Here is a 25,696-nt window from a genome sequence, read left to right on the forward strand (position 1 = left end):
AGGGGCCACCTTCAGGGGACACCCATCCCCCCGCCGTCAGCCTGCCCCTCTGATTTCCTGTGTTGGGGGCACTGTGTGGGCCACGGGGACACTAACGGCCTTTCTGTTTTCCAGGGATGTAAGGTCACGTGCCTGCACGCAGGAAGCACTCAGTACTGGTTCGTGTTAAGGCGGTAAAGCATCAGGTGCATCTCTGCGCCCATGGAACTCTTGCTTCTGTCGGTCCATCCCTGTCCAGATGGGATTTGGGGCAAAGTCTTGTCACGCCAGCACCCTCACAGGCTCCGAATGGCCCACCCCCCTCCCTGCCCCAGCTGAGCTGAGTGACCGAAACCACAGGCCACGCCCAGGCCGCGTCTCGTGCTGGGACACCAAGGGCCCCTCCACAGCACGGGAGTCTGATGGGGCCGGACCTGCACACGCCCCCTCCTCGCTCCTGCCGGCACGAGAGGCATTTACAAAATGCGATTCGGGCATCTCGGGAAGGGCCTGAGGACCGGAGGGGACAGCTCTGGACCCCGGCGATGCTGGGCCCTCCAGCCACACCCCTCCAGCGCCTCCCCACCCTGCCGAGAGGCCAGAGGCAGAGTCTCCTTCCCTGTGGCACAGGCACCTTCCACCAGGACCATGGTGCACAGTGGGGAGCCCGTCCCTTCCCTGCAAGGCAGCTGCGAAGCTGGGCGCCAGGGTCCCCTGGGTCCTGAGCAAGGACAGCATCCTGGAACAGAGCTGACGCCCCGAGGTGGGACAGGCGTGAGTGGGGTGGGATTCAGCACGGGCCCTGCCCCCTTCTCTGGTCCCATCTCCTCTGTGCCGCGCCCCCTCCCTGCAGAGAGGTCAGCGCCCCCTCCAGAGACACGGCCTCCTGACACCCAGCCCCTTGGAAGCCAACCACGGTGGCTCTCATGTGGCGAGCGGCTGCCTGAAGACCCCTGGAAACGGCCGACGCAGCCCGACCCCCTTCTCTGCAGATCAGGCTCCCTGCCTAGCGCGGGGTCACCGCTCCCTTTCCGGGCGACAGGGGTGCTGCCCGGCTCCCGGCCACCCCCACGCCCTGCTCCTGAGCTGCAAGATCCTGCAGTGCTCCATTTCTCACAGCGCCCCAGCCAAGCCTGAGCCAGCCCTGGGCCCAGACCCAGACAGAGTTCATGTGTTCACACACACAGACACACACAGACACACACACACACACACACACACACGCCCGGTCACACCCATAGTCACACAAACACACGTTCACACACACGCCTGGCCACACCCATAGTCACACACACGTTCACACACACAGACACTCACGGTTGCACAAGCACACACACAAACTCACGTAATATACAAACATACACACATGGCTATACACACACTGTCACACAGTACACACGGAACTCGCAGGCATACAGTCACACAAACACACACATACACTAACACATACAAGCTCGCACGCACACATGCGCACACACATACACACTTGCACACACACATGCTGACACTTGTCCCGAGCCCAGGGCACACGTGCAGGGCTCCGTGGCTGTGCTCACGGCTGGAAGCGGCAGCACCTGCGTGTGCCCGGCGCTGGAGGCTCGGCGGCCCTCGGGGGACCCCGCCGCTCACGAGGACGGGCACCGTTTGCTCCTCGGAAAGGAGCCGCCAGTGGGGGAGGGGCCTCAGGAGTCAGGAGGGGCACACAGCTGACGGAGCAACACAGCACAGCACTGGCGGCACCCGCGAGGTCCCCAGGCCGGGGTGCGGGCGCGGCCCCCGGGGGCTTGGGTCTGCGGGGCACCTGCCTGGGAGCCACCTCCCCAGCACGAACCCGACAGGGTGTGGGTGTGAGCGCCGGGCAGGACATGAGAGTCAAGACGGTGGGGGGGGGAAGGGGGGGGAGCCAGGAGCCGGCTCGTCAAACTGTCAGGGTTTTACTGCCAGCCTTAAGCCCGCTACTATTAAACATTAGATGTGTTAACCGACAATTAAGTAAATCACATCAAAACCAAGGCCCTGTAGGGTGCCTGGGGGGCTCAGTGCGTTGAGCATCCGACTCCTGACTCTCGGTGTCGACTCGGGTCATGATCTCACGGTTGTGGGATCAAGTCCCGTGTCAGGGGGCTGTCGGCTGAGAGCCTGCTTGGGACTCTGTCTGCCCCTTCCCTGCTTTTTCTCTCTCCCCACCCTCAAAATAAACAAATAAACATAAAACAAGCCAAGGCGCTGCTCAGACTCCTGGCTCGCTAGCTGCCTCAGCACGCCTCCCATTGGCTCCCTGCCAGGCCGGTGCTGACCCGGCGCAGCGGGAGCCCCGACCCCGTGGTGGGGGACCAGGCGCCGCCAGCTACGGTCCCGCCGAGGGGGGCACGTTAGCACGGTGGACACCCACAGATGCCACAGTCAGGCCTCTGTGCTCCCGAGCAGCCTGTTGTTGAGGCTTCATCAGCACTTGCCTGCTTGGAGGGGCCTTCCTGACCAGGTTACCTTCTGAGGAAGCTTCTGGAACACCAGATCTGACTTATTCAGACCCCAGGGAACCCTGCATCAGAGAAACACAGAGCTGAGTCAGCAGCTGCAGGCAGGGCACCGCAGCCTTGGCCAGTGCGACCTCCACGCGCCACCTCTGCGCGCCCTCTCCACCTTCGTCCAACCGCCCAACATCATGTAACACGCATGGTGCCCAGGTGCCCGCCCACAGGATCTCCCAGGGGCACTGGGCTCCATCCCACCCTGCCCGCCCTCCCCACGGCCCCTCTGCACGCCGCCTGACTCCTGACCTGCCCCTTCCGTGAGGGAGATGAAACCCCCTCGCCTTCCCCTGCAACTGCCTCAATCAGCACATGGCTCAGGGAGGGAGCCTGCCCTGCATGGGGTCAGTGGGCGGCCACTCTCCTGGGGGCTCCTGGCCCCTCTCGACCCTCTCGCCGACCTTTGACCCGGGCGGCCGCTGGAGTCTGAAAACTCAGGCTCGGTCTGTGCAGATCCAGTACCTCCTCTTTGAATGTACTTGTCCCCCATCCAACAGTTCAGGTTCAAGGTGATTTCCTGACCTGTCCATGACGGGTCCTGCGTGTCCCAGTGCTCTGTGGGAGCGACCTCACTCTGTGGGCGAGTTGTCCTTCCTGGAAGGGAATGCGTTAGCGCGGGAAGAAATGGGGCTGAAGCGGCCGACACGGGAGGGCGCATCTGGCTCCCTTGCCCTGCGGCCGCAGGTACCGCTCAGAGAAAATAAGGCCTTCGGGTGGGTTTGCCTGCAAAAAAAAAAAGAGTGATTTAAGTCTCCTGTGCTTCAGACTTGGCTCTTGCCTCTAGACAGGCGAGTGAGTCAGACGGGCACAGTAATCAGATGGCAAACACCCAAAACCAAGCTCCGAATCCAGCAACACAAGCTGTTGGGACACGGTCATTACGTGCCACACACCCAAACAGGCCTGAACCCCGTCGCCTGCTCCCCGGCAGGTGCTGGGTGCCAGGGGCCCGGCTGCCCACTGCATGCCTGGCCCGAGACAGTGCCCCCACCCAGGCCAGAAACTCCGGGGTAATTTCTTCCTGCTTCTGGATGGGCCTCTTAGCAGCCATGCTGATGAGCCAGACGGTAGAACAGGAAGCCCCGACACCCACACGGCGTCCTAGGCACCTGGCTGAGACTGAATTCCTTACCAGTCAGCTTAGTGGGATTTGAATTTCATTTTTCATTGGTTTAGAAAAAGAATGTATATGGGCGCCTGGGTGGCTCAGTTGGTTAAGCGCCTGACTTTGGCTCAGGTCATGATCTCATGGTTCATGGGCTCAGGCCCCGCGTCGAGCTCTGTGCTGACAGCCAGCTCAGAGCCTGGAGCCTGTTTCAGATTCTGTGTCTCCCTCTCTCTCTGACCCTCCCTGCTCATGCTGTCTCTCTCTCTCAGAAATAAATAAAAAACATTAAAAAATCTTTTTTAAAAAGAAAGAAAAAGAATGTAACATTTCTTGCACTTGGGTGGGATGTATCTGCTAGCATCAGGTTCAACGGCATACAATAGAAGTCATATGACACCAGCTTAAAGATAAGGATGATTTTTTATCTTGCACAAACAGGACCAAAGAAGGCAGTACCAGGCTCATTTTAAAGTTCCACTTCATCATCCTTAGTATGTGGCTTCAACTGTGAGGCCGCCCTGGTTCAAGAGGACTGCTGGAGCACAGCCATCATGTCTGCATTCCAGGTAGGAAGAAGGATAAAGGTGGGAGGGCACGAGGGAGCGTGCCAGTCCTTCCCTCTTTTAAGGTGCTTTCCTGAACGCCCCATCCAACACATGCCGCTTAACTAAGTGGCCAGAGTTCAGACACAGCCACACCTATTTGCAAAGGAGGCTGAGAAATTTGGATTTTGTAGCCGGACCCATTGTTTTTCCCAGTAAAACAAAGGCTCTGTGTCCAAGGCAGACAAAGCAGGTGGGGACTGGATGGGCAGATGATAGTCTGCCGCATAAAGTAAAATTGGTGATTAATATGTGTACCTACCCTTGAGTTTTTGCATACAATTTCTCAGATGCCTGGAAGTCTATTTGCCTCCGATTAAAACCTCCTGACTCAGTGGTGATAGCTCTTCACCGCCCCGCTTCTGTTTCTATTTCAAAGCTCCATAAATGAGGGCGCCTTACAAACAAGATTCCGAGCATTTGCTTAGCCATTGCCTATTGGGACTGACAAGCCACTTGTCTAAAATATCCCCAGGACTCTATGTTCTTTTCGATTAAATGAAGCTGTTAGTTAACTAGCACAGAGCCAGCCATGGAGAATGAGATCAAGACACACTTTGTACTAAAGAATTTGCTTTGCATTGTTAACACCCTGCGAGGGGCTGTCCTGGTCTTCTTAAGCCACGACAGGAGTGATATTTTGAATCATAACTACATCGGACACAGAAAAGGAGGAGAGGCTTTGCAGAAGCATCTGGACGGCATTTCAAAGAGGCAGGAAGCTTGCAAGAGGAGGCTTTTGCCTAAGTGAGTCGTTGGGAATGAAGTTAATTTAGCTCTGAAAGATGCGCCATAGAGAGGAATAGGGACTCATTCATTATGTCGCTGAGCAGGACGGGAGGGCGCAGAAGGGGTGTGAGACACCAGGAGGGCGCTGTCTTCCCAGGTGACGGGGACAGGAGGGGCCTCAGAGTGCTCCCACGCGCGGGAAGGAAGAACCCAGGTGTGTTTCTATCTGACCCAGTGACTCCTGCGGGCAGATACCCTTTGCACTGATGTCGGCGTCTCATCCGCCTTTGAAAATTCCTGAATGGATGGGGGCGGCGTGTCCAGCCCGCCGGGCCACCCCCTCTTCCGCTCACGAGAGTGCCAGTGGTTCCTGGGTGCCCGGGGCCGTGGGAGGCAGCTCCCTTCAGCCCCTTCACCGTCAGATCTGCAGGCGGGTGCGAGCCACCCGTGGGGGCACGGACATTCGTTCCCAGCCCAGCACGAGCAGGTGCATCTGGGGACACAAAGCCTCATCCTGGGGAGACGCCACAGGTCTCAGCCTCAGCGGCTGCACCCAACACCACCCTTCCTCGCGCTCCTGGGACCCATCATCCTTGTCCCACCGCGTCACCCTACGTCTTGTTATTGGGGTGACTGCACCCTCCCACGGAAACATTTCATCACCTCCGGCGCAGAGCGGGAGAGCAGAAGAGCGATATTACTGGGACGCAACGGGAGGGTCTAGAGCGGGCGCTGAGGGGCCCAGCAGAGCCCACCCGTGCGGGTTCGTCTTAGGAAGATCAAGTCCCAAACTGCAGCGCGCGGGCCGGGAGGGAGACCTGGGCCGGGCCGCCTCCGACCTTGCTGGGCCCGGAGCAAGCGCGCCATGAACGCGCCAGCGCAGCGGGGCAGTGGGTTCCGGTCGTGAATGAAGCTTACAAGCTGCTAAAGACAGTGCGCCCCGTCCCTCCCCCCGACGGACACATCTCCACAATGACCGGGAAGGGCAGACCGACATTTAGAGGTTCTCTGTCCCCAGTGGTGCCGGCACGGGAAGACACGGCCGCAGCCCTGGCATGGGGCCCTGGACCCCTCGGTCCATGGTTGGCTCGGTCCGGTGCCTCGAGGGCCTCCGTGCCCAGGCTCTGTGCCCCACACCATGCACTGTCCCCCACTCCGGTGTTTGGTGGTGACGTCCACTCCCGACAGTGATGCCAGGGGGGCGGGTCAGGAGCAGGGTGGGGGCTGTTTGGGCGGGAAGAACGGACGGGAAGGTGATGCGGTCCGTCTCCCGGCAATTCTGCTCCCTTGGCTCCACTGAGAACTCACCACACGGGGACCCCGCAACCAAGGTCTCTCTTGTCAAGGTCTTGTCCTCAAAGCTCTGGAAGGTCTGTGGGCAGCTGCCTGACTGTGGGATGTCCGAAAGCGAGTGCAGCACTCTCACAGACCACCGGGAAGCCACGTGAAGGTGACTTAGCGGGGTCTTCTCGGATGGAGAGGCTTCGGAAGGAACGCACAGCCTCGGAGCCAGCCTCCTGGCTAGGATAGTCCTGATGGGGGCGGGGGGGGTGTCTGGATGCAGGACAGTAAATAAGGGCTGGGAAAGGGGGTGGGCAACTTTGCTCAAACTAGAGGAACGTTATGGGCTGGGTGGTGTCCCCTCCAAAAAGACAGGTTGAGGTCCTCAACACTTGTCCTTCAAAATGTGACCCTGTTTGGGGGCACCTGGGTGGCTCGGTCCATTAAGCCTCCGACTTCGCCTCACGTTATGATCTTGCGGTTTGTGGGCTCGAGCCCCACGTGGGGCCCTGTGCTGACAGCTCAGAGCCTGGAACTGCTTTGGATTCTGTGTCTCCCTCTCTCTCTGTCCCTCCCCTGCTCACACTCTGTCTCTCTCTCTAAAAAATAAATAAACATTAAAAACAATGTGACCCTATTTGGAAATAAGGTTTCTGCCAAAGTCATCAAGTTCAGATGAGGTCATTAGGGGAGGTCCTAATCCAACATGACTCTGGTCCTTATCATAAAAAGGTAAATTGGGGGCCCTGAGACAGACAGACACAGGCCCGTGCGACGCTGACGGCAGAGTCTGTGGCATGCTTCTACAAGCCAGAAAACGCCCAAGTTGCCAGCAAACCACCAGGAGCCAGGAGACTAGCCTGGAGCGGATTCTCCCTCACGTCCACAGAAGGCACCAACTCTGCAGACACCTTGATCTTGAACTTGCAGCTTCCAGGACTGGGAGACAATAAACCTCTGTCGCTTACGCCGCCGAGCCTGTGACGCCTCAAGCAAACTCACGCAGGGAATGGGACCTTGGGGAGCCGGGAGGTAACATGATCGGAGCTGCGTGTCAGGGCAGGTGCGACGCATGGCAGGTGGGGCACGGTCGTGTGTAGCTGGCGTTGGCAATGGCGTCTGGCGGCTCTCTGGGCAGCCGGCTGCAGCGGGCCCTTCCGTCCCTGCAGGCTGATGTGCGCTCGCTGGCCTGGGTCCTGTCTGCCTGGCATTCTCCGCCGGGACCGTGAGCGCCCAGGAGGGCAGAGCTGACACTGGTGATTTGCGTAGGGAGCAGGAGAAGGCTCTACGGTGCAGAGGGCTCGCCACACTGGTGGCATGACCGCCATTGACCCCTCAGCCCATGTGCCACCCTCTTTGTGTGGGGTAAGAAGTGCCATCATGCCAGCCACCCAGGAGGGTCCCATGACGTTGACAGTGCAGAATTCGGAGCTACTTTGTGACGAGGCTCATGAGATGAGAAGAGAGACAGGGACAAGGAGGGATCTTCCCACAGCTGTATTTTATCTGCACTCACATGGTGCTGGGCCTCCCACGGGGCTTGATGCTACTCATCCCCATCAATAACCGCAGTACTTGCGGGGCGCCGGAGAGGCAGTCGGTTAAGCATCTGACTCCAGCTCAGGTTACGGGCTCACAATTCGTGAGTTGGAGCGCCGCGTCGGGCTGACGGCTTGGAGTCTGAAACCTGCTTCAGACTCTGTGTCTCCCTCTCTCTCTGCCCCTCCCCTGCTCACACTCTCTGGCTCTCTCTCTCTCTCTCAAAACTAAATAAACACTTAAAAAATTTTTTAAGAAACCAAAGTACTCGTGTTGACTCTTGGCTCCTATGGGAAAGACAGTTCTGTTCTCCATCTTCACGGGAGCCTGGGTCCACCCGACACTTCAAGAGAGGAGGGTACATAAGTGTGGGTGGCAGTGCAAGGGCAGAGTGTGAGACACTCTCCAGACACAGGGGAGTGTCCATGCCACAGCGAGAGCAGCTTCGGCCCCCGAAAACCCCCACCACCCGTGACTGTCACACACCCGGCACGGCCAAGACTTGGCCACACCACATGACGTTCCACTGAAAGTCTCCGCACTTGGACTATGCCACGTTTACTTCCGGCTCATGGGCACGACTCGGAGCTGAGGCTCTCTGCCCACTTCTGCTGCTCAGGGGCCTGGCTCAAGGGACAGCCACCAGCGTGCAAGCTGCCAGGTGCCCGTGGAAGGTCAGAGAGATCCGTGAGGTGTCGAAAATCAGATGTCCACGTGCAGAAGACAGGGTTCACTCTGCTCCTAACTCGGGACCCACCAAGACCCACCGAAGCCAGAAAGGGCTGTTCCATCCTCCAGCACAGAGGTCAGAGGGCACAGGGTTCGGGGTCAGCACGGCCGTGGTCACATCCATCGCCTGCAGCTGCGTGCCAGCCTCCAACTCGCAGAGGAGGCACCGAGAAGCCACGCAGATGCCCAGAGTCATACTGTGAGAACTCGAACTCAGTGCCTGCCCTTCTGTCCCCACCCCTCCCTCACACACACACCACATGTACACACACACGTACACATACACATGGGCGTGCACACATTACACACATCACACATACATACATACACACCACACACACATGCGTGCACATGTCCACACCTACGCCGTACACATACACACATTCACATACATGCACAGGGCACACAAAATATACACCATACACATGTATACACATGCAGACACCACATACACATGCACACCACACACTTGTGCACACATGTACACATGTATGCTGTGCACACACATACACATGCACAACACACATGTGCCACACACAGACACACCCGTGTGCTCATGTGTACAACAATATACATGCATGTGTGCACATTACACACATGTGCACATACATACAACACATGTGTGCACGCACATGAACACATGCGCATGTGCACAATGCACACATATACACACCACACACACACATTTCACATGCATACTTCACATCTATGACCTTTTTTCCAACTCTTCAGAAAACGCACTTGGAAAAACACAAGATTCTGGAGCTTTCCACACCTTTCCTTCCAGGAGAGGTGGCTCTGCACTCAGACATGCGTCTTCACAAACTGAAACTAAACTCAAAATACCCCAAGTTCACCTCAAAGTGTGGTCAACATAAGAATGGGTTTTGGTTTAAATGCACACGTTCCCCCCATGTCTAGGATCGCCAGTAATTGTGTGACATGGGAAGTGGGGGAGGGGGCAGGACAGAGCGTGGCTCTCACAAGTGCCCCCCCCAGTGTTCAGGTCAGGGAGGGCGCTGGGACTCCGGCTTCGCTGTGGAATGTGCAGGGCGCGGCTGTCATTCCCCTCAGCACCGCCACATTCCAGGGACGGGTCAAAGCTTGGACCTGAGCAGACGAGAGCCGGTTCTAATTCCCGGTGTTTTGGTTGCACGGCGCCGGGTGAGAAAGTGCCCGCCGGGGTCCGAGAGGCTGGGGTGCTTGCGCTACTGTGTGAAGGCAGCGTGGCTCCACCGTCAGGCTCCAGAGGTAGCAGGGGCCGTGACTCATTCCACCCGACTCCTGAGTAATCCCGACTCGGAGGCAGCTGACAGGAAAATGCCTTTCATGACACGAGACACTGGGGAACATATCTGTTGCCGTCTTCTCTCACCAGCGTTGCCAGTGACCTTGAAGAGGCCAGTCTGGGCGGAGCAGTGTGAGGGGAAGGAGAGGCACAGTGTGCTGGGGAGAGAAGCCCCTGGGGGCACCCGTGAAAGAAGCGGGGTGGCCGCGCGGTGCGCAGGGATGGGCCCCCGTGGCCACCTCTATCTGCGTCCTTCTCCCCTCTCTGTCCTCAGTTTCCCTTGTGTACATATATTTTGATATACGTTGATATCACCGTGTTTGGTGTTTACGTTATTTCCCTGTGTGTCAGGTTTAGCAATTCCTGCATGTGCCTTGTAAATGTAGGAGGCCATGGTGGCCCCGAACGAAGGTGGGGATAGTGAGAGAGAGCTCGAAGGTTGGCCGATGGACTCGGGAAGGTGGTGACAGGTGGCACCTGGGTGAGCCGTGGTGAGATGTGGCACGGCTGAGCAGTGTGGATTCCAGAGGGCAGGAGCCTGGTGCAGAGGAAGCCCTAGGCTTGATTAAATTGGGATACCCGGGCCCACCGAGAACTTGGATACTGGGTGAGGGCTCAGATTAGAGGTATGGTTTGCAGTTTCTGATTCGTAATAGCAGCATTAACTGAGCATGTTAAGTAAGGGGAATGTGTACAAGTGTGTGTCTGTGCACATTTAGGAAAAAAAAAATTGTAAGCCTTTGGAGAACTTCTAGAGTCCAGTCTTTAGGCTTAGTGGAACGGTGGGGACAGAAGCGCCGTATCAGGCAGCTGGAATGAAGACCAGAAATGAGGGCAGAGGGGAGAGGGGCTCAGCTGCCACCTCAGGAGGGACTTGCGTTCACAGCGGGGCCGCTTCTTGCTCGTCCAGAGAGGCTGGCTCCGCGCGGCCGAAGACACTGACACAGCCATAGTCTCACGGAAAGCTCAGGGGCCAGGACCTGCCCTGAGGAGGAGAATTGCTCTCTCAAGCAAAGAGAGGGACGCCAGCCACCAAAGGTCAACAGGAGCACAGGATACGGAATCCTAAACCTCTCTGATTTATTTTAGACGCCTTCAAAAGCACAGAACACAGCAGTTCCGGGAGATAAAGTAAATGACTTACGTCCCCTTGTAGTGACTTGCTTCCTTCCGATCTCAGGTTCCCGAGCCTCCAGCCGCACACAGGCAGGATTCACACTTCGGACTCCGGGGCGGAGGGTCAAGTGGGTTTACAGCTTCAGCGCCTCCTGCTGGGTGCAAACCCCGCCCAGTTTGCTTTCCAGCTGAATCCTGCTGTTTATCTTGTTCCCTGCGGCTTCTGCTTGGGAAACGCTTCTCTGCTCCTTCCCACCCGGCTCCCCCACAGTCCCAGCTGCGCTGACCGCCCTGCCTTCCCCGCTCGGTTCTCAGAGCTGTGAGATTTCCAGGCGCTCTGCCCCTTCTCCGCCTCCTCCCCCAGCCGTGGTCCCCGCGAGGGGCCTTGGGGCCCTCCAAGCGCCGAAACGTGCGTTTGTCAAATCCGACTGTTTCGGATACTCCTGGCAAGGGCGCTGGTCCGCCCCAGACCATTCCCTCCCGTCCGGAAGCAGAACCCTGTGTTTTCATGTTGAAGAGGAAGGAAGTAGAGAAATACCTGAGCACCACTGGGGCATTTCTGTCCACGTTATGGGTTCTGCTCACGCAGAGGTATTTCATTTCCAGTTCGGGATTTTTGCTGGTAGAGTGTTTTGAAAAACCAACGCGATCTCATTATCCCTAAAACTGGATGATGACTCTAAGGAGTCGTACATTGGTTGGGCTGAAAGGAGACTTTGGGTTTTTTTTTTTCCCAAAAACCTTTTATTTTTCAAGATAAGGAATCATGGCCCCCAAAGAAAGACAAGCTTGGTAGGACGAGGCTTTTTCTTCTACTTCTCCACGCTTTACTTTGTCTCTCTCTTCACATCTTATGACATAAGACATTTGGACAACATGGTTCATATGGGTCGACAGGGTCCAGGATGTGACTTAGCGAGTGGGGAGGGGCATCAGAAACACCGTCCCCACACCTGTCAGCCGTGTGGCCCAAGGCGCTCTGAAAGCAGCGCTCCACGGGCCAGGCCAGCTTTCCTCCGGCGGCCAGAGCGCAGAGTGGTGGGGGGGGGGGGCGTGCATCCTGCAGCTGCAGAGCGGGGGGAGAGGCAGGAGGGACCCGTTCCACACAGACCCATCTCCGGGGCCACGTGCGTCGGGGAGGCCAAGCCCACCTGCTCAGGGACACCACAAAGCACTCAGGTGCAAAGAAACAAGAAAAACAAGGCGTCCTCTGTCTTCATTTCTTCTCTCTGTCTCTGTCTCCCTCTCTCTCTCTCTCATCTAGGCCACCTGCAAGCCCCATGGGCTTAGACCCCAAATACATCTCAAATCCATCCCTGCTTCCCCAATCCTGCGGCCACTGACCCGCATCAAGCCTCCTTCATCTCACGCCTGGGCCGCTGCGTAGCCACCTAGCGCCCCCTCTTCCCTCCCTACTCCCTGTCCAACTACTCTTCTTCCAGCAGCCACGGTCGTTTTTGAACACAAGTGCGGCCACGCCACACCTGACCATGACACCCGCAGAGGCGCCCTCGGCGTGTGGCGTGCACTCCAGCTGGCTCGTCCGTCCCTCCTCCGTGCTGTCCTCAGACCACTGTCCCTCTGGCTCCCCGTGTCCCTGCCCCTCTAGTCTCCATCCTGCACCACCTCACACCAAGCTCTGGCCACTTCCTCTACTGGGAAGCCTCCTCCTGCCCCAGACACACCATTTTCGTGTCTGGCTCTGGATCCCCAAAGTCTCAGCCCTGAAGTGACCCAGGCTCCACACGAGCGGGCTCACGTCCGGTCACCCCCTCCTGTGAAACGATGGCCGGTGGGTTGCCTGGCAGACTCTAGCCCTCGGCAAAGAGATGCACAGATGGAGGAATAAATGCACGGATCCGTACGTGTTCTCCGCTTCCAGGGCTGAATGAACTGGGTAGAAGTTTCTTCCAGAAATTATGTTCAAAAACCCTCTATGAATAACCTAAAGGCAGGAACAATCCATGTGTCCATCACCAGATGAGGGAAAAAGCAGATTGCGGTGTATGCATGCAAAGGAATGTTATTCAGTCTTAAAAAAGGAAGAAAATACTACAAAATGGATAGACCCTAAGGAAATTATACTAAATGAAACAAGCCAGTCAAAAAAAAAAAAAAAAAAAAAGATAAACACTACAGATTCCACTTATACGAGGTGGGTAGTGTAGTCAAACTCACAGGCCCAGAAAGTAGAAATGTGGGCGCTCAGGGCCGGGGGAGCAGCGAATGGGGAGCTAGTGTTTAACGGGTACACATTTTCGGTTCTGCAAGACGAAAAGGCTCTGGAGACGGACAGTGTGCAGAAGCCTGATTGCAACTTGTCACTATTGGCTCTACGCTGAAAATGGCCAAGCTGGTACCTTGTAGGTCATGTGTGTTTTACCACAATTAAAAATAACTGTTCAAAGTACTGAGTCGTATGGGAAAATGCCTTCTATATGTGACATATTTGTACAGACAAGGACAGATCTCATTTCCTGGGAAAACAAGATGGCAGAGAGGTGGGGAAAACCACTTTTTCTCTACAGCCCTCTATGTTGTTGCAGTGGTTACAACTGGTTTTCATTACTTTTTCAATAAGGGAAACTTTCAGGGTTTTAAAAAGAAGTCGCAGGTTGACTTGAATCTTACCATGAAGCCTTCTGGGCATGATGAGAGCAGGCAAGTCTGGACAGGGTTCTCCTCCCAGCATCTTTATAGATCAGATTCACAGTGTTCTTATTTTAAAAAAGAATGAAAGAGAGAGAAAAAGAGAGAGAGAGGGCGGGGGGGAGGAAGGAAGGAAGGAAGGAAAGAAGGAGGAAGGAAGGAAGGAAGGAAGGAAGGAAGGAAGGAAGGAAGGAAGGAAGAAAAAGAAAAGTCCTAGGGGTGCCTGGGTGGCTCAGTTGGTTAAGCGTCCGACTTCGGCTCAGGTCAGGATCTCACAGTCTGTGGGTTCGAGCCCCGCGTCGGGCTCTGTGCTGACAGCTCAGAGCCTGGAGCTGCTTCGGATTCTGTGTCTCCCTCTCTCTCTGCCCCTCCCCTGCTTGCACTCTGTCTCTCTCAAAAATAAATAAGCATTTAAAAAGGAAAAGAAGAGAAAAGAAAGATTTGTACAATTTAGATGAATAAAAACTTTTGGAGCCTTGAACTTTGTATCAGCAAATGCTTCACGTCATGAGTAAAATCATCATAGGTGATGCCTTTATTCCTAGATATTTAGATCTACTCAGGTATGTGTCTCTTGTTAAGTCAATATTGAGAACTTATATTTTTCTAGAAATGTGTTTGATTTCATCTGCTGTCAAGACTGACTGTATTTTATTTTCTCCAAAATATCTTATTTATGAAATTCAAAGTATCATGATCATCACGATCGAGTGCAAGCTTCCAGTTTCACCATACAGGACTGACATGTAACGTATTATTAAAGGCATCCAGCATAAAGATCCCATATATGTATATACAGTTGATCCTTGAACAACATGGGTTTGAACCGTGTGGGTCCACTTTCGTGCAGAATTTTTTTTATAAATTCTGTATAGTCCTGTAAATATATTTTTCTCTTCTTTATGATTTTCTTAACACTTTCTTTTCTCTAGCTTACTGCCTTGCACGAATAGCGTGTACAACACATATAAACATGTTAACGACTGTTCATGTTACCAGTAAGGCTTCTGGTGAACTGAAAGCTGTTAGTGGTTACGCGTATGGGGAGTCAGAAGTTCCATGTTGGGGGCTGACAGTGGGGGGGTCTGCACCCCTAACCCTACGTGGTTCCAGTCACCTGTATTGTGAATGATCACCACAAGAATTTAACATCCAACACTCACATAGTTCATCTTTTTTCCCTTCTAATGAGAACATTTAACATCTCCTTTCAAGTGTACAATACGATGTTGTAAACTACAGTCATCAGGCTGTGAGTTGCGCCCCAGAACTTAGTTATTTATAACTGGAAGTGTGCTCCTCTTGACCGCCTTCACCCATTTCTTCCACCCTTACCCTGCACTTCCGGCAACCACCAATCTGTCTCTGTTCCTATGAGTTTTATGTTTTTAGATTCCACGTACAAGTAGTGTCATGCATTGTTTGTCTCTCTATCCTGACTTGGCATAAAGCCCGAAGGGTCTGTCCACGAAGTTGCACGTGGCAAGATCCCTTTCTTATGGCTGGATGACATGGTTGTGTATACAGATGCCACATTCTCTTTATCCGCCCGTCCATCGGTGGACAGGTAGGCTGTTTTCAGGTTTCGGTTATTGTAAATAACGTCCCATTGAACGTGGGAGTGTAGATATCTCTCCAACATAGTGATTTTTTTCCTTCAGATGTAAACTCAGAGGGGCGCCTGGGTGGCTCAGGTGGTTAAGCGCCCAACTTCGGCTCAGGTCAGATCTCATGGTTCATGGGTTCGAGCCCCGCTGTGCTGACAGCTCAGAGCCTGGAGCCTGTTTCAGACTCTGAGTCTTCCTCTCTCTCTGCCCCTCCCCCGCTCATGCTCTCTGTCTCAAAAATAAACTATTTTTTAAAAAGTTAAAAAAAAAAAAATGAAATCTTGGGATCCTAGGGTAATTCTGTGTTCTAAGTTTTTGAGGAGCCTCCATACTCTTTTCCAGAGGGGCCGCACCAATTTACATCCCCACCAACAGTGCACACGGGCTCCCTTTTCCCTCATCTTCACCAGTACTGAGGACTTCTTGTCCTTTTGAATCCTTGTCTCACAGGTGTGAGGTGATACCGTGGTTGAGGTTGCATTTCTCTGATGATGAGTAGCCTTGGGCGCCTCCTCGGGTGCCTGTGGGACATCTGTATGTCTTCTTTGGGAAAATGTCTATTCAGGTCCTCTGCTCATTTATAAATTATTTGTGTTTTTTTTTTTACTGTTGAGTTTTAGTAGTTCTTTATCTAGTTTGGATATTAGTCCCTCATCAGACACAGGATTTACGATTTCTTCCCATTCTGTAGATTGCCTTTTTATTTTGTTGATGGCTTCCCTTGCTGTGCAGAAGCTTGTTAGTTTGATGTGGTCCCGCTTGTTTATCTTTGAGGAGAGGGTTTTGCTTTTATGGAGTCAAATCCCCAAAATCTTTGCCAAGTCCAATTTCACGGAGCTGACTGCTGTTGTTTTTTTCTAGGAGTTTTGTATTTTCAGGTCTTACCTTCATTCATCCTGGTCTCTCACAAGCCTCTGCGTTTATGTGGCATCAGTTACGCTGTACCCTCTTCCATCTCTGATGTATTTAGTCGAGTCTCTTTTTTTGTAGCTAAGTCTTCATAAAGCCTTGTCTATTTTATTTATCTTTTGGGGAAAAAAGCTCTTGTTTTCATAACCTTTATTTTTTAAGTTTCTCTTCCATTTTATTTATTTATTTTTTATTATTTCTAGGAGAGAGAGAGAGACAGCGTGAGCAGGGGAGGGTCAGAGAGAGAGGGAGTCACAGACTGAAACAGGCTCCAGGCTCCGAGCTGGCAGTCAGCAAAGAGCCCGACGCGGGGCACGAACCCACAAACCGCGAGATCATGACCTGAGCGAAAGTCGGACGCTCAACCGACTAAGCCACCCAGGCGCCCCTCTCTTCCATTTTATTGCTCTCTGGTTTTTTGTTATTTTCCTCCTTTTGCTAAACTTTGGGCTTTGTTTTCTTTTTCGAGTTCCCTGGGGTATACAGTTGGGTCCTGTGTTTGAGTTCTTTACGGTTTCCTAGAGTAAGCATTTGCCATGAGGCCCCTCCCTCTGGGAACTGCCTCTGCAGGTCACCCTCTTTGCCTGTCCGCTTGACGCCTCAACAAGGCTGACATCGTCTCCCTGCTCTGCAAATAGGATTTCCATCCGACTCCTGTTCTGGGAAGAAAAGAAGAGAGAAAGATCATCGTGTGTGTGTGAGACAGACAGACAGACAGATTAAATCCCAATATGTGTCTGGGGAAAGCGCAAGGCTGGGAACATAGAGTAATGAGGCTTAATTCTCTCTCTCCCTCTCTCTCTCTCTCAAACGGTTTGATTGGCACAGAGTTGATACACCATAAAGGCCAGCCATTTAGAGGATATAGTTCAGTGATTTTTAGTATATTTACAAAGCTGTGCAAAACCATCACCAGGATCTAATTTTAGAACATTGTCATCATCCCCAAAAGAAACTTTGTACCCATTAGAGCCCCTCCCCCTCACTCCCCGCCGTCCCCTCCCGGCCCCTGGCAAGCCACCGCCTGTTTTCTGTCTCTGTCGAGTCTGCCGGTTCTGGACATTCAAGTAAACAGAATCATACAATGAGTGGCTTTTGTGACTGGCTTTTTCACTTTGGGGCTAATGCTTTTTTTAAAAAAATTTAATGTTTATTTTTGAGAGAGGGAGGGAGGGGCAGAGAGGGAGAGACAGAGAATCCAAAGCAGGCTCCAGACTCAGAGCTGTCAGCACAGAGCCTGATGCAGGGCTTGACCCCTCAAATCGTGAGATCATGACCTGAGCCGAAGTCGGACACTCAACTGACTGAGCCACCCAGGCACTGCTCTAATGCTTTTATCAAAATCCATGAGCCGTTTTTGTGCTATTTATTCGCAGAATTTGTGCAGACACACACTTTTGTTTCTCTCGAATATATACGCAGAGGTAAGTGTGCCGGGTTCTGTGGCAACTCTGTGTTTACACTCTGAGGAGCTGCAGAACTCACTTCCAAAGAGACTCTTTATCTGCAGTGCTGTGAGCGGTGGTGCCCTCACACACGGCTGGGGACAGAACCGCCATCCTTACGCGGATAAGCTGGCCCGGGGGGCCAGGCGCCCTCTGCCCCCTGCCCACTCTGACTCAGGAAAACAGGCTTGTTTCTCTGCCCCTGGGTTTTCCCAGCATCTGCCTGCGGTTCTGCCCAGCTCCAAAGGTCGATCCGGCTTCTGCTGCACGCAAGAAAATCGATTCTGGCCAAGGCCAAGTAGTCAAAACACAGCTATCTGTGAGATAACCCCTCCCCGCGAGCTGGCCGTCTCACAGCAATGGGAAGCCGGCCGTCACGGCCCCAGCTGAGGCCACAGCGCGTGCGCCTGTGTGTGACTGCGGACGGCACCACTGCCTCGGAGCCCCGGTGGGAGTAGGGCCCACACCACAGGGGGGTCTCTCGGGTCCACTCAGACCTTCAAGGACCTGTCATCCTTGGGGGGGGCAAGGAGTGAAGTCCGGGCTGGGGAGCCGCACGGGGAGAAGCCGATGGCTGAGGCCTCCTGGGGTCTCTGCTCACTCTTGCATCACGGGGCTGCCGCCTCCCTCACTCCCGTCCACTAACTTTGCTCTGAAACGCCTGTGAGGTCGCCTGGCCTTGCTTCTTAGCTCCGTGTGTGACTCGACGGCTCCTCGTTCTCTCGCCCTTTCCCAGGGATGGGCCGGTTCTGTCGAGCACCTCTCTCCAAGGTTAGGAAACCTGAAATAACTGAGAGCGGTCAAGTACGAGTGACCATTTTTAAGGCAGCTTTATTGAGCTATGATCCACCTACTGTGCAAACTTTAAATCCATCCCTTTAAAGTGTAACATTCAGTGGGTTGGGATATATTAAATTATATTTTGCAAACCGTGATGAAATCTATCAGACCTAAACTTTGCCGCCTTGACCATGTTACGTGTACCGTTCCGTAGCCTTCCTTACATGGACACATTTGTGCAGCCATCACTGCTCTCTGTTTCCATATGTTCCCATCACCCCAAACAGAAATTCTGCTAACTGTACAGTGGTAATTTCCTTCTTCTGGCGCCTTCCTCCCCGCCCTTTGCTCCGTCCCTCTTTACCCCACTTTCCACACCTGTAACCTGGAAATGTGTCTGTCCGTCAACACGTTTTAAACACACCCGAGGTCTGTACTGAGTAAGAACTGACACCACCCCCAGCCCCCCACCCCGGTTTCTAGAAAGTACCACCTTTTCTTCCAGAGAACAGGCTTTGGGCACGGCTGTACAGACACACGCTGCCAGTTGTCTGAGGGGCTCGTGGGGAGGTGTTCACCTGCTTCCTGTCCGGCTGTTGTCCCGTGAGCACGGGGCCCATCCTCATGCACAGCCGAGCTTCAGCTAGGATGTCAGGCTGCGTAAAGCAATCAGCGTGGAAGTTCTTAGAATAGCACAGTGCCCCATGGAATTGTCATATCATAGCGTTACACGTGAGGGCAAAACCGCTCCCCTCTGGCTCTCCACGCATTCGCCCCTGAGGCCCTGTGCCCACGGCCGCCAGCACACCATACGTGACAAATTCTCATGTCAGCAGGTGCCTGGCCGGAAGGAATGCAGATGCCCAGCCACATGGGGGTGGATAAGCAGACTGTGGCAATGCCGTGCAGTGGAATACAGCTCAGCAGTCCAGAGGAGCAAGAAGGAATAGGCTAGTGGCACAAAGAATAAGACAGATAAATCCCCACATGGCTACAGGGAGCCAAGGAAGCCAGATAAAGGGGTGGATATGTAGTATCTCACACACACACACGTCTAGGACAGGCAGTCTAATCTGCAAGGACAGGAAGCAGACAGGTGATGTCCTGGGGGTAAGAGGGAGGGAGGGATAAAAAAGGGGCACTGGAAAATTTGAGGTGATGGATGTGTTCATTATCTTGATTGTGGTAATAGTTTCAGAAATGTATAAACATATCCAAACTTAACAAATTGTATACTTTAAGTCGTGTGATTATTTGTCGGTCAGTTATATCTCTCTAAAGCTGTAAAAATAAGACATGCTGGCAGGAGAAATGTGTGGGTGGCCGAGGGTAAGGAAGGAGCGGTGTGCTGGTTAGATGCATCCCTGGCGCTCCATTCCAGCTAACGCCTGCCGTGGAAGGTGGGCAGCACGTTGCTAGAGTGCCCTAGTTTTGAAGAAAAGCTGGAAGTAAGATATGTATTGTATTTTTCCCGAGGCACGTTAGGCCAAAAGAAAAAAATCAGAAATAAAAAGAAAAAAAAATTTTTAAAGGCAGCAGGACACCTGCTTGTGACTTCTGATAAAAACATGCAATCAGAGAAAACTTATGAGAATCTCGAGAGACTTATCCGGAGAAGGGCATGCACGTACCAGCAGACGTGGCAGAGAGTGACTCTGAGCCAGAGAGTCAGAGAGACACAGATTGCAATTCAGGCGCCAGAGTGAAAGACAAGTGTGAGCGCTCTGGAGCCCAAATGCCCAAGTTCAAACCACATTCAGCGTCCCCACAGTTGCGTGACCTTGAGCAGTGAGCTCAACCTGCCCGGGTCAGTGTCCTCGTCTGCAAAATGAAGACAACTGTACCTTCTCCGTGGAGTCACTGACAGGTTAGACTGCGCCGGTACACATCTATTATTTTGAAATGTGCCCAGAGGGGGCACCTGGGTGGCTCAGTCGGTTAAGCGTCCGACTTTGGCTCAGGTCATGATCTCGCAGTCTGTGGGTTCGAGCCCCACATCAGGCTCTGTGCTGACAGCTCAGCACCTGGAACTGCTTCAGATTCTGTGTCTCCCTCTCTCTGCCCCTCCCCTGCTCACGCTCTGTCTCTCTCTCTCTAAACACTAAACATTAAAAGAATTTAAAAATGTGCCTGGAGCACTCCACAGGCTTTGTATTACTACTTTTCTTCTTCTGTTGTTGCACGCTGTTGTAGGGGTTCCTTCCCGCAGCCTCAGCCCCCACTTCTGTTCAGGAGATGCGCTGTTCTGGGTCTGACAATCCGCCTGCCATGCCGATTCTGTCCCTCCAACACCAAACGCCGTGGGGCGTCGGCTGGGTCCCCGCTGTGCCTCCTGGACTCCCCACGTTCCCTGGAAAGTCAGACGTCTGTCTCTGGGTTTGGCCACCCACCCCACCTGTAACCACTGTACACTTGAGGGGCCCCGGAAATGCTCCCACCTGACCCCAGGGGCATCTGCTTCTGTCTGGGGCAGGGCCGCACGGGGCTGTGTGTGACGCTAGAGATGCTCCATATCGGGGACACCGGAGGGAGGGGCCGCTAGCCACACGTGGCCATTAAACATGGAGAAATTCTGTTCATTTCAGAGACTTCCGATGTCAGCGATGGTGGCCTCATGTGGCTGGTGACTGTGGTGTTAACGGGCACAGGTGTAGATGCTTATGTGCTCGCGCCTCGGGGAGGGAGCACCAGACGCGTGGGCTCAGGTCCTCCAACGCCAGGGCTTGTCCCCAGCGTGAGGGCCGATGGCACCCGCCAAGCCGTGAGGTCTGTCCAGGCATTTACACAACTCACTGGGTCCTCCTGACAGCACTGTGAGTGACCGTGTGCGCTCTGCGGGCGAGGAAAGGGGAGCGGAGTGAGATCGGACCGCCCGCGGCCACACGGCGGACGAACGTGGCGTGGGGAGCTCCAGCCTAGCCACACGGCCCCCGCGTTGCCAGGGCGGCTCTCCGCCGCTCACGCGGACCCGAGCCAGCCAGCCTCACGCTTCCTTTTGCCGGGCTTCTGCCTCACACGCAAAGCTGCTGCTCACCCTGGGCCGGCTTCCCCTGGGCCTCATCTGGACGCTGTTTTGTCAGCCGCTTCGTCCCCTTGGAAACCATGGCGTCTGCCCAGAGAGTCTCAGCAGAGCTTCGGAAAGCCGTGCTCTGGGCCCCCAACTTCGCCTGAGGGGCGTCCAAGGCCCTCAGAGAGACACAGGGGAGGCTGTGGCAGCCAGAAGTGTCTGGAAGCCTCTATTGTTGAAAACAGGAGGGGAGGCCTGCCCGGGCCGTGGGCCCAACCCGAGGACTTCATGAAGAGCAGACGCCCACGCTGGCTTTCCCCGTCGGCCCCTCTGGCTCAGCACCTGTCCCCTACACGGGGGCCTGGTTCCGCGGCGCTGCCCGAGCAGACGGACCTGACTCAGGCAGCGTGACTCAGGGCCTCAGGGGCAGCAGTCACCCTTGGCGGTGGCGAGCAGCTGCGCATCTGTAGCCAGGCTGACCGTTGGCTTGGGACCGTGGTCAGGGCAGACCCTGGGTGGTATAGATTAGCTCGGAGAGCCTTTGTGTCCCCACCTGTTTATGGGCGCATCTGAGCGCAGGATGTTTTCTGGACTCCGGGGACGGGCTGACGTGGCAGAAGCAGCTTACTCTCGCCGCTGTCTGTGCTCACCTGTCTCCCCGGGACACACCTGTAGGGCGTCTAGTGGCTTCTCCTGGGGGCAGGCAAGTTGCAGTGACTGGGCTCTGGATGGTGAGCCCTGAGCAGAAGTGCTTGTCCTGCCTCCCAGGTGCGTACATCCCCCCCAGGTGCGTGCATCCCCCCAGGTGCGTGCATCCCCCCAGGTGAGATCATCCCCCGAGGTGCATGCACCCCCCCCAGGTGTGCGCATCTCCCCGAGGTGCATGCATCCCCCACAGGCAGGCGGGGAGGAGTCCGTGAGTCGAGAGTAAGGCTGAGCCACATGGGCAAGGAGCCGGGAGTCCCAGGAGACCTTGAAGAGCAGAGGAGGCCTCCCGTGCACGCAGCACCACGCCCTGAGTGACCAGCACTTGCTCTGCACCGAGCCCCGTGATGTGGGCGGCCTGTCCCTGCAGCCCGCCTGCTCACGGAGGACAGCCACCATGGACTCACAACGCCCGTGTCAGATCTGTGCTGACAACTTTACTTTTCTTAAACACAGTTCATTTGTACGTGACCTCGGCCAGCATGTTAAGGAACTCCAGCGCGTCTCAGGGGTCAATGACCAAGGGTGCATTTGGATCCCAGACGAAGGGAAGGAAAGTTGTGTGCTCCCCACTCCCCACCCGATCGCCTACTCAGCACCTGGCAAAACACCAAACCTATTTCTGCAGCACAGGTTTGGATAAACACCAGTCAAAGATAATGCAAATGCCTTTGGGTGGCCTTCCCTCCACAAGACGTCACAGCTGCGTATCCATGCAAACGCAGGAAGGATGTATCCGCGGGGAGAATGCAGGCCAGTCTCCAGAGCAGAGGCGGGTCTGGGGTCCCCCGAAGGTGGGTTGCCAGCACGCTCCCCTCCCCAGCTGGCCTGTGACCTCCCCGGGTAAGCACGTCCCCATCCGTTCTTGCAGCCGACGACCTGACGTGAAAGCAAGGACTCACCAGGCGTCCCCAGGAGCTGGGTCGGTGCCCGGCGGCACCCCCGTCTGTCACATGGCTTCCCTGGACACCCCATGCTCAGCCCACCATGGTGACACACTCTGGTACATGACATCATGTACTCAACGAGGAAGGGTCCTGGCATGAATGTCTTTCGATTTAACCTACTTGCCAAATTTGGAAAGTTTCCAGCCATTGCCTCTTCCATGTTTTTCCAGCCTCCACGTCTCCCTCTTTGTGGAACCCCAGCGAAGACCATGGCGGCTCTTGCCATCGTTCCACAGATGCCCAGAGCCCGTCTGTCTTCTCTCTGCCGTTACCGCGGGTAAATTCTGGCTCTGAACTCAGGCTCGTGGACTCCGTCGCCTTCATTCCCTCCTTCTACCGGGCCCATGCAGCAAGCTTTGGGGGTAACTTTGTGATTGTACCAAAGCTCTGTAATTTTCACACGATGCATTTTTATATTCTTGATTTCTTTGACACCTTTTTCCTTAAGTTGCTTCAAGAGAATTCCTAGTTGCCTGTCCCAGCAGTTTGAGGACGTGGCCGCTTTAAGGTCCTCGTCAGATGGCTCACCCTCCGCGTCACCTCAGCTCCCAGGTCTGCAAGTTCTAGTTTTCCTTGTTCCTGGGGTGACGAGTGACTTGCCGCGGCATCCTGGACATGTGGGGCCCTAGGAGACTCTGGATCTTTGCTAGTCTTCTCTGTGTGGGAGGCAGACCCTGTTGGGGTGCAGGATTCGTCTCCCTCCCGGCCCTGCTGACTTCCTTCCTGAGAAAGTGAAGAGCAAGTAGCATGCATGGGAGGGGGCAGAATGCCACCTGCCCATCCCACCACCCCCCACAAGCACAGGGACAAGCGGTGGCTTGGTGAGACACGTACACTGCGGTTCCTTTCCTGCAGGCGGTCCCTGCCTCAGCCGCCCCTGACCCAGAGAGGCATCTACATTGAGCCCGGCCTGCGCATTGTAGAGGGGAGGCTGGCGGCCACTGCAGACGCCATGAGGGAATCCCGGAGGCTCATGGGTCCCTGCCCCTCATGCACCGTTTCAAATAATGACAGCTTTATTCAATGTGAAATTTCTTCAAGAACATTTTCCTTGAGGATTAATTTGACCTCCCCATCCAACAACGAATGGAAATGTCCTTGCACATAATGAGTCAGAATTTGTCACACCCTGGAGCGGAGCGGAGGTGAGCAGATGCACCGTCAGGACCGGCGTCCTCACACGGTGACAACAGACCTAGGCGTGCCCCGCCCCGTCCCCCCATCGGCCTTGGGTTCAAGAGCTACTGTCAGACGACATCCTTTCCAACTTGGTTACACAAAGAAATCTGCTTCATATTAACGTCTTTTTGAAAAGTGTTTTGAATCATCATAAAAACGGCATGACGTGTGCGAGCAAAGATGGCACAGGACACAAGCCTGTGTCCGTAGCCCCTCCCCGCCCTGGCGCTCTGGGAACGCGGTGCAGGTGTCTGGGAATGGCAGGAAGTAACGGAGGCCATCCGAGTTCACACGTGGCCACCCCCCGGAGCCAACGGTCCTCGCCCTCTCTTTCCTGCTCGGATGTTTGACGCGGTGTTGGCATAAATTCAGAGCCCGTGGAGCAAGAGAGAGAGAGGGTGGTGCCTTAGTTTCTGGGCGGTGAGGCGCTCGAACCCCGCAGAACATCTATTAGCAGCGCGGCAGGTGCATCTGGTGAGGAGGCTCCGGAAAGGGGATGGGAACAGCGGAGCCCATAGGAGAGCAACGTCTTAGCACAGCTGGAGTGCGCGTGTGTGTACGCGTGTTTCCCCCGGAAGCAACGAGACAGCCTCTCAGAGGGGGTCGAGCCGGGCTCCAAGCAGAGCGCCAGGCGGCCGCTTGCCGCGAGCCCCGGCCTGTCCGCGGGCGGCCCTGGTCTGCGAGCGTCCCCTGCCAGGCTCCACGTGCTGTCCGAGCCTCCGTCCTGGGCCTGTCTGTCTCTCCCCGAGCCACAGTCTTGTCACGTGTGCTTGGTGGCGTCGCACCCGGCACCACCCTGCGTGCGGAGGCCTCCCACACCCACGTCGACCCCCAGCAGCGGCACCGAGCCGGCCTCAGGAAACGGGGACCCGTCGGCTCCGAGCCTCGGGGGGTCGGCCCCCACCCGCCTCCGCCCCCTGCGCCCGCTTACGACCTGGGGGCCATGTTCGGTTTCCGGGGCTGAGCCTGTTTGTGAGGTGTCATCTACACTGGTTTGCTGCTCCCAGGACCCGTCTACTTTTCAACAAGGTAGAGACGAGGCTCCGGGCTTCGGGTACAGCGTCCAAGCGAAGTGATGGGAGAGGGCGGCACACTCCGCAGGGAGAAGGCTGCCCCGTTTCCTTAGGACGAGGAGGAAGGGAACGGGAACCCAGGGGCCTCGGGGTGGCCCTGCGGGCAGAGGGCGCCCAGAAAGGTTCTGTACGCGAGAGCCCATGAGCTTCACTGCAGGGGAGAGGGGTGCCGGGCAGCAGGGAGCACCACTGCGGGGGAGAGGGGTGCCGGGCAGCAGGGAGCACCACTGCGGGGAGGATGCAGGGCAGCAGGGTGCATCACTGCAGGGGGAGGATGCAGGGCAGCAGGGAGCACCACTGCAGGGGAGGATGCAGGGCAGGCAGGGAGCATCACTACAGGGGAGGATGCAGGGCAGGCAGGGAGCATCACTGCAGGGGAAGATGCAGGGCAGCAGGGAGCATCACTGCCGGGGGAGGATGCAGGGCGGCAGGGAGCACCACGGGCGGGGGAGGAGGGAGGGCGATAGGGAGAGCGTCGGGGGGGGCCGGACCG

The sequence above is a fragment of the Hyaena hyaena genome, unplaced genomic scaffold, assembly GCF_003009895.1.
Source record: "Hyaena hyaena isolate Hyena2069 unplaced genomic scaffold, ASM300989v1 scaffold_194, whole genome shotgun sequence".
Taxonomy (NCBI): Eukaryota; Metazoa; Chordata; class Mammalia; order Carnivora; family Hyaenidae; genus Hyaena; species Hyaena hyaena.